An 8,299-nucleotide genomic window follows, 5' to 3' on the forward strand; every position below is an offset into this window, starting at 1 on the left:
CCCACTACCAAATTATGGCTCAGCGAATTGGCAAACACTGTACACTTAGAAAGGATTAGATATATTCTGAACAATAAATTATTAACATTTGATCAGATCTGGCAGCCTTTCCTCTCTTACTTGGACCATTCGGCGCTGTGAATTTGTACTTTTTAACGCACTCTCCATTGTAATATTTTAATCCACCTCTGGGCAGCACGTGCTGGCACCGCCACCCGAGCAGCGGGGAGGGGTATAAGGGGAAGGGATAAAGGGGGGGAGGGATAAAGGGGGGGAATAAGGGGGGGGTGACACCCACCCTCTTTCTTTCTACCTGTCCTTGTTTTGTATGTCTTGTTTTGTAATAATTGTTTTGTACCCAGAACTCTGGATCTTTTTATTTCTGTCTGCTCTTTTATGTTTAGTTAAAAATTGTATACCTGCCTTTCATACCTATACACCATGCCTGTGTGTGTTCAATAAAAAATATTTGAACAAGAATAGTAATAGTGTGGTTTCATTTAACTCCCAACTGTGTTTAATGAGATTTGGGACGTAGACAAGTGTACGATGTGCTAAGCTAATGATAAATTGTTAATTCGTTGCTCTTCACTGAGAGCCTGAACTGTTCTTTTGGAGTTTTGCCCCCTAGTGTAGTTCCCACAGGAAGCCATACTGTTTCAGAATTGCATTGAGTAGCAGTGACGTTCAGTGCTATCTGTGTGTGTGTGTGTGTGTGTGTGTGTGCGTGAGTGTGTGCGTGTGTGTGTTTGTGTGTGTGTGTGTGTGTGTGTGTGTGTGTGTGTGTGTGTGTGTGTGTGTGTGTGTGTGTGTGTGTGTGTGTGTGTGTGTGTGTGTGTGTATTTGTATTTGTCTGTGTGGGGTGTGTGTGTGTGAGCATGTGTGTAGGGAGCAGTGTTGCTAGTGAATTGCTTAAGCTGTGCAGTCGTGCCCTTCAGCTTGGTGTACAGACGTTGCTTTGATGTCAAACACAGGCCACATCGATTTGTGTGTGTGTGTTCATGTTGTGCACTTAATCTGTGTTGGTTGGTACGTGTGCAGCATAGGATTGCAGTTGTGTGTGTAGCTGCACTTTTAGCCCAAGATGCATTGTGTGTGTTCGTGTGTGTGTTTATTTCACTTCTTTCACATTATGTAATAAAGAAAAAAGACAGAACTGCCCCAGGAGGGTAAAGCAGAAAGCTACAGGACTGAAAGAAAAGCAGGAAAAGAATAAGCAAAAAGAGAGACAGACCTCAACATGTTGAGATATATGGAGAGACAGACCTCAACATGCTGAGATATATGGAGAAACAGACCTCAACATGCTGAGATATATGGAGAGACAGACCTCAACATGCTGAGATATTTGGAGAGACAGACCTCAACATGCTGAGATATATGGAGAGACAGACCTCAACATGCTGAGATATATGGAGAGACAGACCTCAACATACTGAGATATATGGAGAGACAGACCTCAACATGCTGAGATATATGGAGAGACAGACCTCAACATGCTGAGATATATGGAGAGACAGACCTCAACATGCTGAGATATATGGAGAGACAGACCTCAACATGCTGAGATATATGGAGAGACAGACCTCAACATGCTGAGATATATGGAGAGACAGACCTCAACATGCTGAGATATATGGAGAGACAGACCTCAACATGCTGAGATATATGGAGAGACAGACCTCAACATGCTGAGATATATGGAGAGACAGACCTCAACATACTGAGATATATGGAGAGACAGACCTCAACATGCTGAGATATATGGAGAGACAGACCTCAACATGCTGAGATATATGGAGAGACAGACCTCAACATGCTGAGATATATGGAGAGACAGACCTCAACATGCTGAGATATATGGAGAGACAGACCTCAACATGCTGAGATATATGGAGAAACAGACCTCAACATGCTGAGATATATGGAGAGACAGACCTCAACATGCTGAGATATATGGAGAAACAGACCTCAACATGCTGAGATATATGGAGAGACAGACCTCAGAATGCTGAGATATATGGAGAGACAGACCTCAACATGCTGAGATATATGGAGAGACAGACCTCAACATGCTGAGATATATGGAGAGACAGACCTCAACATGCTGAGATATATGGAGAGACAGACCTCAACATGCTGAGATATTTGGAGAGACAGACCTCAACATGATGAGATATATGGAGAGACAGACCTCAACATGCTGAGATATATGGAGAGACAGACCTCAACATGCTGAGATATTTGGAGAGACAGACCTCAACATTATGAGATATTTGGAGAGACAGACCTCTACATGATGAGATATATGGAGAGACAGACCTCAACATGCTGAGATATATGAAAAGACAGACCTCAACATGATGAGAGACAGACCTCAACATGCTGAGATATATGGAGAGACAGACCTCAACATGCTGAGATATATGGAGAGACAGACCTCAACATGCTGAGATATATGACGGAGGGGAATATGCATCACTACAGTGCATAGGCATACAGAGACAGAGAAGAGGGATGCGTTCTTCATTAAGCAAATTAAATCTCCCTAATGCTCTCCTCTTTCCTAAATGGATGTTCCTCTATTATCCCTGTGTGTGTGTGTGTGTGTGTGTGTGTGTGTGTGTGTGTGTGTGTGTGTGTGTGTGTGTGTGTGTGTGTGTGTGTGTGTGTGTGTGTGTGTGTGTGTGTGTGTGTGTGTGTGTGTGTGTGTGTGTGTGTGTGTGTGTGTGTGTTTGTTTATCCGAAAACTGCCTAAGGCTCTGCTCTTGCTGTTTGCTGTAGCAGTTTTGAGTCTTTTTACTGTGCAGTAAAATGTTCAGAACCACGGACAGCTCCCTTAAACCACGTCTAAAATTTTCACCACCACAGAAAGGTCCTTTTAGCCTCTGTGGTCTGTTCAGGAACCCTGGGAGCTCCTTTCTACCTAATGTTGTTTTTCCAGGTCACAACCAAGCAGAGACAATTTTAACTGCATGGGGCCTTGGACCCTGGACTGCTCTTCTTACCCTCTGGTAGTCAGTTTAGGGCCACGGAGAGCTTCTCGTAACGTCATGTTGTGTCTCTAGGAACATCCACTTAAAGTGAGCTTTAACTCTATGGGGACTTTTCAAGACCCTGGAAAGCTCTTTTTAGCCTCTTGTAATCGGCTCAGGACTACAGAGAGCTAATTTGAGATTATTTTCAGGACTATGGAGAGCACCTACGGCTACTCACACTGTTTCTCCTGTTGACCCTTTACATGCTGACTACACCGGGCACGTGCGTGCGCCATCGCGTGCATATTGATTTTTTCGGTCCACACCAGACGTGATCAGGACACGCAGGTTAAAAAACATCAAAACGAACTCTGAACTAACTATATTAATTTGGGGACAGGTCAAAAAGCATTAAACATGTATGGCAATTTAGCTAGCTAGCTTGCTGTTGCTAGCTAATTTGTCCTGGGATATAAACATTGGGTTGTTATTTTACCTGAAATGCACAAGGTCTTCTAGATCTTTGTAGAATTTTGACCCATTTTGAGTCACACAAAATCGTGTGTTCTCTACTCCGACAATTAATCAACAGATAAAAGGGAAAACCTAGTTAGTTTCTAGTAATCTCTCCTCCGTAAGTCTTCTTCTTCTTCTTCTTCTGTGGACGTTATACGGCGGTGGGCAACCAACTTTAAGGTGCATTACCACCACCAACTGGAGTGGAGTTCATCTTTCAATCACCCATTTTGGTATATGCTCCTAAAAACCAATGAGGGGATGGGAGAGGCGGGACTTGCAGCGCGCCAAGAACGCGTCAAGTTCTATTTTATCGCCTGGCTACGCAGATGCTCGTTGACGCGTGAGAGCACTTTGGATGAAATTATTGAATAACATATACATTTATTTAGCAAAGCTTGGGTATGTAACGCGAGCGGTGTGGTCAGCATGTTAAGTACCTTACAGTGCTCTATAAGGATCTTCAGGGCTCATAGTCACCATATTTGACTCAATGTATTTCCTTAAGTGGTGCAGCTCACTGGGGATTGGTTAGTGTTGCACCTCTCTCTCAATGGTAGCTACTGAATAACTGAGAGAGAGAGACTATCGAGCGAGAGCGTGTGGAGTAATGAGTGAGGGAAAGCGAGGGAGAAACTGACTATGACTTACAGAATGGAAGACAGAGGGCTAGACCGAGGAACATCAGCCCAGCCTCCTCCGCCACCACTCTACCTGCAGTTCCATGTCAGCTCCTGTGAGGGGCAGCAGAGATACAGCTCTCCTGCAGGCCACCATCTTCCTACCAACCATCCTGTACAAACCAGACACACTAAAGCCCACTGCAAACACACCATCCAGAGAAACCGCAGTGTATCTCTCACACGTAGTTCTGAACACACAGAGTGGGCTGCCCATCAAACACACGACAGCGCCATAGAAGGGTCTCTGTGAACTCAGTCAAAGGGCCCCCCACCTCGCCTCACTCCTCCATTCAAACTGAGCGGAGAGGGTGGGAGGTAGTAGGTGTGCAAGAGGGATTGATCCTAACTAGTGTCTGTCTCACCTGGGTTCAGAGAGAGGAGAGGAGCTGGCGGGTGGGCCTCTGCTAGTCCGTGCTACTGGGTTACCTCTCAGCTACAGGCTACGGCTAATTGCTAAAGACTCACTTCAGCTGAAGACTAGCCAGGACAGGTGTGGAAATGTGGAAGACAGAGGAGCTATAGGCTATGAGGGTAGGGAGAGGGTTGTATACCAAGGGAAGGTATAAGTGTGAGCGCACACACACACACACACACACACACACACACACACACACACACACACACACACACACACACACACACACACACACACACACACACACACACACACACACACACACACACACACACACACACACACACACACACACACACACACACATCAACACACTGTCCATGTACACCACCCTCTGCAAACATCCCCACACACACTTAAAACCGGGTAAACCCAGCAAGGTCACCTGTGATACAAGTCAGTATTCAACGTCCATCCATGTCTGAGGACGTCGGGAGATGACGTGGAAACCAGCCACTTGGGGCAACAGTGAGCGCTGTTACCTTCGAGTAGGTTTTGGTTTTGCTTTGGCATTGTGGACTGGGATGGTAGATGGGCGTAAGGATCTGCCTCTGATTCCAAAGGTTGCATGTTTGAATCCAGCTATAGTACTTTTTTTTAAGCCTATCCCAAACCTTAACCCTTACCTTAACCTTTCGGAGTTAATGCCTAACCTTAAGAACCTGAACTTATCCCTAACTTTACACATTCAGAGTTAATGCCTGAACTTATCCCTAACTTTACACATTCAGAGTTAATGCCTGAACTTATTCCTAACTTTACACATTCAGAGTTAATGCCTGAACTTATCCCTAACTTTACACATTCAGAGTTAATGCCTGAACTTATCCCTAACTTTACACATTCAGAGTTAATGCCTGAACTTATCCCTAACTTTACACATTCAGAGTTAATGCCTGAACTTATCCCTAACTTTACACATTCAGAGTTAATGCCTGAACTTATCCCTAACTTTACACATTCAGAGTTCATACCTGAACTTATCCCTAACTTTACACATTCAGAGTTAATGCCTGAACTTGTCCCTAACTTTACACATTCGGAGTTAATGCCTGAACTTATCCCTAACTTTACACATTCAGAGTTAATGCCTGAACTTATCCCTAACTTTACACATTCAGAGTTAATGCCTGAACTTATCCCTAACTTTACACATTCAGAGTTCATACCTGAACTTATCCCTAACTTTACACATTCAGAGTTAATGCCTGAACTTATCCCTAACTTTACACATTCAGAGTTAATGCCTGAACTTATCCCTAACTTTACACATTCGGAGTCAATGCCTGAACTTATCCCTAACTTTACACATTCAGAGTTCATACCTGAACTTATCCCTAACTTTACACATTCAGAGTTAATGCCTGAACTTATCCCTAACTTTACACATTCAGAGTTAATGCCTGAACTTATCCCTAACTTTACACATTCAGAGTTCATACCTGAACTTATCCCTAACTTTACACATTCAGAGTTCATACCTGAACTTATCCCTAACTTTACACATTCAGAGTTAATGCCTGAACGTATCCCTAACTTTACACATTCAGAGTTAATGCCTGAACTTATCCCTAACTTTACACATTCAGAGTTAATGTGTAACGGGTGACGCTCTCCTCATCCTCGGAAGAGGTGAGGAGAGAAGGATCTTCAGACCAAAACGCAGGCTCAGGGAAATAAGCCATCTTTATTATAAATTACGATGGCACACGAAACGAAACAAAACACTTTCCAAACTACAAAATAACAAAACGACGTTGACGAGACCTGAACATAAACTTACATAACTAAACATAAACTTACGTACAGGTAACAGACGACATCGAAAACGAAACGAACAACCGAAACAATCCCGTATGGTGTAAGACATAACACAGACACAGGAGACAATCACCCACAAACAAACAGTGAGAACGCCCTACCTAAATATGACTCTTAATTAGAGGAAAATGCAAACCACCTGCCTCTAATCAAGAGCCATACCAGGCAACCCAAAACCAACACAGAAACAGAAAACATAGAATGCCCACCCAACCTCACGTCCTGACCAACTAACACACAAAAACTAACAGAAATAGGTCAGGAACGTGACAGTACCCCCCCCACAAGGTGCGAACTCCGGACGCACCAGCACAAAGTCTAGGGGAGGGTCTGGGTGGGCATCTAACCACGGTGGTGGCTCAGGCTCCGGGCGCGGTTCCCACCCCACCATAATCCATCCTAGCCCCCTCCCTTCAAGAATGTCCACCCTCTTACTTCCCCCACAAAATCCTCCTAATAACATATCTAATAATGACAATACCGGGACAGAGAGATAAACCAAGACAGAGGGATAGATAAGACTATAGAGGTAGATAAAGATAGAGAGGGAGATCAGGATAGAGGGGCAACTCCGGACTGAAAGGCAGCTCCGGACAGAGAGACAGCTCTGGACTGATGGGCAGTTCTGGGTATTTAGCCTTTTCAGGCTGAAGGGCAGCTCATGGCTGACTGACGAATCTCGACGCTCATGGCTGGCTGACGGCTCTCGACGCTCATGGCAGGCTGACGGCTCTCGACGCTCATGGCAGGCTGACGGCTCTCGACGCTCATGGCAGGCTGACGGCTCTCGACGCTCATGGCAGGCTGACGGCTCTCGACGCTCATGGCGCTCTGACGGCTCTGGCTGCTCATGGCGCTCTGACGGCTCTGGCTGCTCATGGCGCTCTGACGGCTCTGGCTGCTCATGGCGCTCTGACGGCTCTGGCTGCTCATGGCGCTCTGACGGCTCTGGCTGCTCATGGCGCTCTGACGGCTCTGGCTGCTCATGGCGCTCTGACGGCTCTGGCTGCTCATGGCGCTCTGACGGCTCTGGCTGCTCATGGCGCTCTGACGGCTCTGGCTGCTCATGGCTCGCTGGCGGCTCTGGCTGCTCATGGCTCTCTGACGGCTCTGGCTGCTCATGGCTCTCTGACGGCTCTGGCTGCTCATGGCTCTCTGACGGCTCTGGCTGCTCATGGCTCTCTGACGGCTCTGGCAGATCCTGTCTGGTTGGCGGCTCTGGCAGATCCTGTCTGGTTGGCGGCTCTGGCAGATCCTGTCTGGTTGGCGGCTCTGGCAGATCCTGTCTGGTTGGCGGCTCTGGCAGATCCTGTCTGGTTGGCGGCTCTGGCAGATCCTGTCTGGTTGGCGGCTCTGGCAGATCCTGTCTGGTTGGCGGCTCTGGCAGATCCTGTCTGGTTGGCGGCTCTGGCAGATCCTGTCTAGTTGGCGGCTCTGGCAGATCCTGTCTGGCGGGCGGCTCTAGCGGCTCCTGTCTGGCTGACGGCTCTAGCGGCTCCTGTCTGGCGGATGGCTCTGTAGGCTCATGGCAGACGGGCGGCTTTGCAGGCTCATGGCAGACGGGCGGCTTTGCAGGCTCCTGGCAGACGGATGGCTCAGATGGCGCTGGGGAGACGGATGGCTCAGATGGCGCTGGGGAGACGGATGGCTCAGATGGCGCTGGTGAGACGGATGGCTCTGGCCGGATACGGCGCACTGTAGACCTGGTGCGTGGTGCCGGAACTGGAGGCACCGTGCTAATGATAAGCACCTTCCTACTAGTGCGGGGAGCAGGGACAGGGCACACTGGACTCTCAAAGCCCACTCTATACCTGGTGCGTGGTACCGGCACTGGTGACACCGGGCTGAGGGCAAGCACATCAGGATTAGTAGGGGGAGAAGAAACA

This window comes from Salvelinus alpinus, chromosome 11, assembly GCF_045679555.1.
Source record: "Salvelinus alpinus chromosome 11, SLU_Salpinus.1, whole genome shotgun sequence".
Classification (NCBI taxonomy): Eukaryota; Metazoa; Chordata; class Actinopteri; order Salmoniformes; family Salmonidae; genus Salvelinus; species Salvelinus alpinus.